Source organism: Thunnus maccoyii, chromosome 12 (genome assembly GCF_910596095.1).
Source record: "Thunnus maccoyii chromosome 12, fThuMac1.1, whole genome shotgun sequence".
NCBI lineage: Eukaryota > Metazoa > Chordata > Actinopteri > Scombriformes > Scombridae > Thunnus > Thunnus maccoyii.
The window spans coordinates 13,728,793-13,737,358 of record NC_056544.1 but is presented as its reverse complement, the minus strand read 5'-3'; positions in this window follow the sequence as shown (position 1 = coordinate 13,737,358).

Below are 8,566 nucleotides of genomic sequence, written 5' to 3'. Positions count from 1 at the left end.
GCAGATTGCAACCAATTGGATATCCCCCCACCCTCCCCTTTCAAGCATGTAGGAGAACCAACAGTGGCCGCAAAAAACGCAAAAGCCCCTCTCTAGAGCCAGTGTTTGGTTTATATGTTCTGGGCTACTGTAGAAACATGGGCTCTGTGGAAGGGGACCTGCTCCCTATGTAAAGATAAAGGGCTCACTCTAAGGTGACGAAAACACAACGATTCTTATTTTCAGGTGATCATACACTAATTAAAACATACCTATGAATATGAATGAATTTCTGCCAAGTCTGTTCCGCTAGATGCGGAAATATTTTTCTGACTAAATGCCTGCAAGACTAACGACATTCCCATCAGCCTCAGCTGTACTTTGTGTTTATTGGTAATTAACGAATGTTATTGTGCTAACAAATTGAACAAGGTGGTGAACATGGTGGACAAACTTGCTAAACATGAGCATTTTTGGATTGTCATTGTGAGCATGTTAGCATGCTGACATTAGCGTTTAGCTTAAAAGTCCAGTGTGTAGAATTTAGTGGCATTTAGCAGAATGGACTTAGCAAAAATGGAATATAATATTCGTACGTATGTTTTATATAAGAATTGTTTTCGTTACCTTGAATAAGCCCTTAAATCAACATAGGGAGTGGGTCCTCTTCCACGGAGCTCACCAGGTTGTGACGCGAGTTTCGCAGCCACCGTAGGTTCTCCTACATGCTTGGAAGAGGAGGGGGAGGGGAGGCATATTCAGTTGGCTACAATCTGCAACCTCACCGCTAGATGCCACTCATTCCTACACACTGGTCCTTTATAAAGTTTCACAGAGCTGCTAGCATGGTTGTGGATTATAATCTCATTTAAATTAGTCTTTTCAGTGCTGTAATTACCATTTATGGTTGTTTTTCATCATTTGAGTGTACTGATCCATTGAGCACTGACTATAAAAGAGAACATCAATTTCCTGTTATGACCTTAATTACACGTGTCAAGCAGCTGGTTTTAACTCAAACTAATTTTTTTTAAAAAGTATGACACTTAAGAGATTTTTAAATATGTACTTTTGCAATGAATATTTTCAGTTAATTGCAATCAGCGGTCTAATCATACAATCCTGTAAATGTAGAATAACATCCAGAACAGTTCTGAAAAAGGTCTGAGAGACATCTGAGAAAAAGCGCTAAAAACCTATATATTCTTTTATTGTCATTTCACTTACATGATATATTTTCTCTTCTTCTTGAACAATAGATTTACAAAATAATAGACTGAACAACACTTTCCAGAACTAATCCAATACTGCAGAAATAAATAACTTATTTTGCTTTTTTGATTGATAAAAGTCAAGCAGATTTCTAGCAACACCAAAGGGGCAACAAATTACTCTAAGCATACACACTTCTTGGAGCAGGCTCAACATTATGAACAATAAAATGACTCACACACACACGAACACACACAGCAGCCAGTTTCTTGTGTGTCTATAACCGCAAAAACAAAACAAGCTTGCTTTAAAACTATTTTTTTTACATGCATATTCATTTCCATAGCAACGGGGAGGGTGTAAAAGGGGGAGCTTCTCTATGTGACTTCTGTTCACTGGGATACTTCCACTTGGGATACTGACGCTGCAGCTCCGCAGGCTTCACAACAATACATTCCCTTGCATAGATTCTGGTGTTGTGGAATGGACTGAAAACATTCCCCTGTTGATTCCTTTCAACTGAACCGGCCAATGTGGAACGGTTGGTGGTGATCTGCACAGCTGTCAGATGTTGAAGACCCTCGATCCACTTTGAAAGACAGCAGAAGGGTTTGGAGGGAGCTTGGTCCTAACCAGATGTTCCTGAGACAAGAGAGAGAAAGAGACAGAGTGATGGATATAAGACGAGCTTTTAAGGTGATCAGAGAGATGAAACCAGAGAGGGCAGCAGCTGTGGTGCTCACACTGGAAACCCATGAAATGAGAGGAGACTGGTTGGGCTGTGCCGTCAAAAAGCATCAAGCCTGCTGTCAGAGTGCTAACAGCCAGACTGTAGTGCAGTTTCCTGCTTAGGGCTGCTCTGTTCTGCTGATAGTAGCTCTTCTCAAACCTTGACCAGATTGTATCTGGGCTGTGCCGAATAAATGGCCCGTAACCCTGAGAAGTCGCCTGAATACTAGTCCCAGTGAGCACCAACTGGGATTTCAACATAGAATTCTAGTTGAAAACTGGGTGATATTCGGTCTGAACATCTTAAGACCTCTTTTTGCCCTCTTTTCAATCAACTAACATGCAGTTACATCAACGTGTCCCACAACACAAACTTATTTAATCTGTTTATGAATTTGTTTAGTTGTAGCTTGACAGAGAAACACAGTGGATTACTATGGATTATTGCACTGGTAGGTGATGCAATCTCAACGCATTTGTTTCATATAATATGTGACAAATATGGAACTATATAGTCAGGGTGGAGCTGAATCCGAATACAGTATTTTGTATATCATAGCATGCATACGTCAGACCTGCAATAAAACATATTTTGCAAGCTTTGTGACAGGGTGGAAAACTTCAAAGTAATATGGCCGAAATTCTCTCTGTGCTCAAAGCTAACAGCACACTTAGTATGCAGCCAAATGAAAAAATTAGGTTTTATACGAATACATTTTGAAAGTTTCATTAGAAATTTGTTTTCCCCGTGTGTTTTGAATGACAGGGTGGATATGTTACGCTTGACAGAGAAGGTTTTGAAAGAAAAATGTATGAAAAAATAAAATCAAACTTCACCAACATTTGAATTCTTTTTCAAACTCTTAAATTATGTCATTTCCACTTAGTGATGTCAGGAACAGTACAGTATTTTGGTGGGATGGGGTGCAACATGAAACTTAGAGCCACACATAAATCATGCTATTTTAACCAAAACATGTTTTTAAAAAGATTGATTAACACATTACCCATTAAGAGTGAAACATTTATGCTCCTAAAAACAAAAAGCTCCAAGATTTATTGAGTGTTACCTCACATGAATATGAGAAATGGTCAGAACAGACATGAGAAAATGACTATAGTTTAACATAAAACAAGTAAAAATATAAAAATTGTAATTTTATAAATTTAATTTTATTCTACTTCATGTTAATAAGTACACTTGAATTAGTGCCTTCAGCCATTGAAAACAGCATTGACAGTTTTATACTGCCTTGTTTTTCCCTTTAAATGTTGGGGACCCAAACTTAACAGTTTTCATGGAATGACTAATGTGTCATTAAAACTGGTCCAGGCTATTTCAGTTTCCTTGCATAGCAGTGGAGTGAGGGAGCTTTTAACAAACAATCAGAGGAGCACAAGTCTTTGGAGGTTGTGAGCTTGCTGTCCCAGCAGTGCTTTGAATGTGACTATACAGCGCTGTGGGAGGCGAGGAAGGCTGTACATGTTGTTCAGCAAGTCAGATTGGTGTGTGCGCAAGTGTATGAGTGTATTCACCTCCCCCCTCCCCCCTCCCACACACACACAAACTCCGTCTTTTCTGTTCTGTGCAGCAGCCAGGTCTGCCTCTCTCCTAAATTAGATTGGTGCCAAAGAAGACTGCAACCCTGTGCAACATCGCACTTTAACAGATAATCCATCAGATGATGTGCTCCAACCCCCCTCCTCCACCTCTCTCCCTCTCCCATTCTCCATCACCTACATTGTCTATCACACGCTGTATCTCATTCCTCTCTGTCCTCGTCTCACTCCCTTTCTTTCTCTTTACCCAAACCCTTCTTAGGCCTTTCCCCCTTGCTCTTAACACAATCCTCTTCTCCCTGCCAGAGCCCTGCCAATTTGGCACAGGACACTCCTCTGTAGTCCCGGGCAGCGTGGGAAAAGGGAAGAGGTCCAAGTGAAAGGAACAGGGAGAAAGCCTGGGGGATGTAGATGGAAGGGGGAAGGAAAGGGGAGAAAGCAAAATAATAGATGAAGGAATCTAGGAGGTGACTAGAGAGAGAAAGAGAAGTGTGAAAAAGAAGGCAACAGGAAAGTAAATTTTTAGGATGCATGGTCCCTGCAGGCTGTCTAAACCTTTTTTTATGCAGTTAGAAGCCTTTGTGAGCAGCATTTCTATTCCTCCACTGTGCATCTGCTGTAGGAAAACAGAGCACTTTCACACATAGTCAGACGTTAAGCATGGCTATCCAAGAGTACGGTCTCAAACCTCTAAGCTGACTATGAAACAACCAAGAATTTGTCATAACAAGAGTCTCCTGCTGAGGTTTCCACTCTGCATGCTAAATGCGCTCCCCATTCAACGGTTTTTGTCTTGCTCATCCCTGACACACACTGCGGATTATACAGGCCGTCCTCGAAAATCTGTCTGCCTTGTGTTGCGGCCGATCGCCAGGCTCTGCTGAGAGTTCAGAGCTGCCGTTTGCTTCAATCATTTAAGCCAGAGTGGCCGGGCTTCAGGTTTAACAGGGGTTTCATTCTCTCATCTGACAGCTGACTACTACCTCTCGCTGGGATGTTTTTAAACAAGAGGTTCGATGAGTTCAAGAAAACACGGCGCTCTCTCTCTCTCTCATCGCAAAAAAGCATCAGCATGTTCTAATCAGACAATTGTCTGCTGCATGTCATAAAATTAGAGACGGCTTTTATCTGTCAAGATGGATTTTCTCTGTCATAGGTGGGGGAGCACACAATTTGACAAATTGATCTGAGCAATAATGAGGTTTTCATGGCTGCCCGACTCTTATATCATCAAGAGCAGATTGATTTTGATTTCAGCCGCTTATTTGGGACGTAACCATTAAATCTTTTAATGATTAGATACAGTCTGTCTTTTTGATTCGGCTCTTTTGCTCCATGCTAAAGGAAGGAGGAAGTTTTGTCTGCTGGTGGTAACACAGTTTTGCAGAATGGCAACGAAAACTGAGAATGCCCTCACAGACAAATACCAGCAAAGTGCTATGACCCAGTGTAATGCATACTGGAGTGGGATGTGTAATGCTTGGTCAGACACCTCAGCGGGGGGGCTGGTGAGTCAATAGTGAGTTGGCAGTGAGTGGGCCGCCAGTGACCGGGGTGGGGGGTGGATTATCTAAGATCAACTTGATTTGCTGCCAGGCCGGTTTGTGTCGCACTGGCGGATTGTGGTACAACTGACAAAACTGCACAATGAACATGTAATGTATGTGTGTGCATGTGATTCTGTACGTGCGTATAATAGTGAACACAGTCCCACAGTGTAACATACTGCCAGCAGCACATCCTTTCTTAATGTGCTGTGAAGTCTCACTCCAACTGGGCCAGTGATATTAATAGAGTCTGTGTCCTGCCATTGACATCTCTCATTTCGACCTCCATCACCATCACACAGCACACTGAGGGACATCACAGCTTAATAGAGCAGTCATTATTGAGAGAATTATGCAAATAATCAGATGATCGTCTTTTATTGATGCATTCATTTCCTTTTCCTGAAACCGTTACTTTAAAATCCCACATTCATCAGCTGAAGGGCGAAATTTTTCATATTTATAGATTCTGGCATTTTGGGGGAGAAGGAGTAGATGCAATTTTAAGGAATTTAAAGTGTTAATTTTTAAAAAAAAAAAATTTTGTGGAAAAACCATATCAGACACACATTATTTTTCCAAGCAGGGTATTTTTTATATGTCTTAATATGTGTCCTGAGGGGATCTTTAACAGGCTAAAGTTGAAGAAGAGATGGCAAACACAGGTTTTCACACCCAAAAACACATCTACCAACCTTTCCGTATGTAGCTTTATGTTGCTACACGGTGCACATACAGACAAACTAGCCTGACCTGGTCCAGCCAGAGCAGCCCCAGCTTTCCACTGGCAGATGGCACAGAGTGGTGTGGGGGCGGGGAAAAAGGGATGCCACTAAACCTCTGGAGATTCCCAAAAACTGCTTCACTAACTGTCATGCAACAGCTGACCAGAGTCACAGCACCCATGGAGGGGAGAGAGGAAAGGTTAAAAATGTCCCCTCACCCAGTTTATCCTACGATAATCTGGAACAACCTGACTGAACTGATGAGAGCAAATCCCCTCGCCTTATTGCAGTTAGTTTTGTTTTCAAATGTCAATCTGAGTGTACATCTGTCTCTTTGTGTGCTTGTCTTTATGTCCCATATGTCCAGAAGCATGAATCTGGGACAAAATGTACAATAGCACGACTATTTTGGTGAGTTTCAACTGTTGTCATTTTGCCCCTGGACAATATCAAGGACATATTTTTATTAATTAATTAATTTTCTATTTTGGGAAAACTCACTTGACAATAAAATTAACATGTATTTTAAAAATAATAGCTCAGTCACATGATAAAGCTGAGTTTGATCTCTAAACCAGACCAAAACAATTTGACCTTGCATTAAAGTTTTGTTTTCAGGTTTGTATGCTTTTTCCACTGAAATGATCATGTGACAGAGGAGCACATTTAATGCTAACCCCAGAACTGATGCTGTAATCGATTTCCTTAAATCAATGAAAATTTTTGGAGAAATCGATATATATAGGATTTAATTTTTGGAGTGCAAGGTATGTCTAAACAAGTACTATTTTGTGGTGATGGAAATAATTTTCCAAAGTATTTCAGAGCAGCCATGATTAGACTATTTTACAACAGACATTTGTCCACAGGTTTGTTTAATTTTCTGACCAAAATGTACCACAGTTGAAAAATTATCCGTTCACTTTTTTTGGCTCATCAAGCCTGCTCTATTCAGGTCAAACTAATGAGTGTAGCACCAGCAGAGTGTTACCTAACACAGTATGTGGCCTGTTTAAAACAGCTGGGTCACTTTGAGCTGTTTTGGGACAGAATGCTGTATCACTTTTCTGAGGCGCCCCAACAGCAACAGGCCGCCTGGGAGATGAGAGAAGATGACTTTTCAGGAGGAGCTTGCTGCAATTCAGACCTGTGGCTCTTTCACTGAACTCTTTGAAGCTGTGTATCACTTGAAAACAAGATTCTTTTAAGATAAGAGCTTTTTAGCCTTGCAGTTACAGTTATGGTACTCTCTGTACTCACATCTCCCTTGCTTGTTCCACTGAGCTCGGTCCTCTCAGGCAGGACGCTCTGCTGGAGGCTGGAGGGGCTGTGTGTAGGGCCGGCTTGCAGGACAGTGGGGATGGGCTGGGGGACAGAGGCAAGCTGTATGTTGGTGCTAGCAGAGGGGATCACATTCTCTCCCTGATGCAGCCCTATGGACCTGTGGACCTCCCCACTGTAGGCAGCCTGGTAGCTGGTCTCAGGGTGGGCATGGGTAGCCTCTGTCCCAGGGCTGGAATATTGAGCCGGAGGATTTTTTCTCGCACTTTTGGCTGGTCTTACCCCCGTCCAGGGCCTGTACTCTTGCCTGGAGGAAGAGAGATGCATCAGTAGGCAGATGAGGGGAGGAGAGTGGATAACAGTCAGTACAGGAAAATGTTTTTACCAGGCTCGGTTTTCAAGTGATGCGGATGGAAACCTAGTGCTAATGATGATCTTGACTTGTCGTTGAGTACTTCTATATAGTGTGCTGTATTACCAAAGACTAACATAAAGGGGCACTCCACCAATTTTACACATGGAGATCAGCTTGTCATGGGAAGTACTACTCATCCTGTGAAAACAGTTGTATAATGTCTTCTGTGGCTCTGGAGGGAGTTTCCTGAAGTCTGATAAAATACCTGTGATGATGTCATCACGGTTGTCTTGGATTGGTTGTCAGACATTTTACAGATTTTACAAACAGCCTGTGTTAAACTAGGGATGTAGAGTTTGAAAGACGAGGGCATTTACCAGGCCAAGAGGATCTAATAAAAGATGCTCTTGAGTTGCATTATTTGAAGTGTAGGATCCAGTTTTTTACAGCTTGACCTAGTGACTACAAGTCCAGATATCTAACCTGCTGCTCTTTTGTAACTTTATGAAAGTACAACACTAAATCACCAGATATTATATAACTCAACTGGCGGGCCTGACCACCCATAGGGTCATTAGAAAAATCTGAGGGGTCACAAGATGATAAACAAGACAAGAAAGAAATCTGAATGTGAACATATTGCACATATATTTAATTTTTTTCTTTGTTTTTTTTTTGTTGCTTTTTTACTGGGATACACTGGACAATTTTACTTCCTCAGGCCCAGATTCAAATGAAACAATGTCACAAGAGATTAATTTGAATCTGCTTATAACTCATAGAAACCTATGAGAGGGCATTGTAAATAAACATTGCTTCTCTTTAAAGGTCCACAGAAGGTTGAGAACCATCGTTCTGAGTCATAATAAAATGCAAAAAAACCAAATATTCATGCATGAGCTCTCCCATGTATGAATGTGAAATATGTAAGAGAATTATTGATGACCCCTATTTCCAGGCTTGCTGGGTCGACCCTGGAAGTCAATGAACTATTAATAAAAACGCATCCAATTAAGCATCAAAGCCCTTTCCCAGTTTTCCTGACTGGTCCAGTACTCAGATGGAGTGGACAGCGACAGGTGCTGAAACAGGTGAAAGACTATATATGACGTATCTTACCTGTAGGAGCTGGTTTTGCTCTCCTCCATCACCTGCTGCTCCCCCCACCTCTGCCCCCT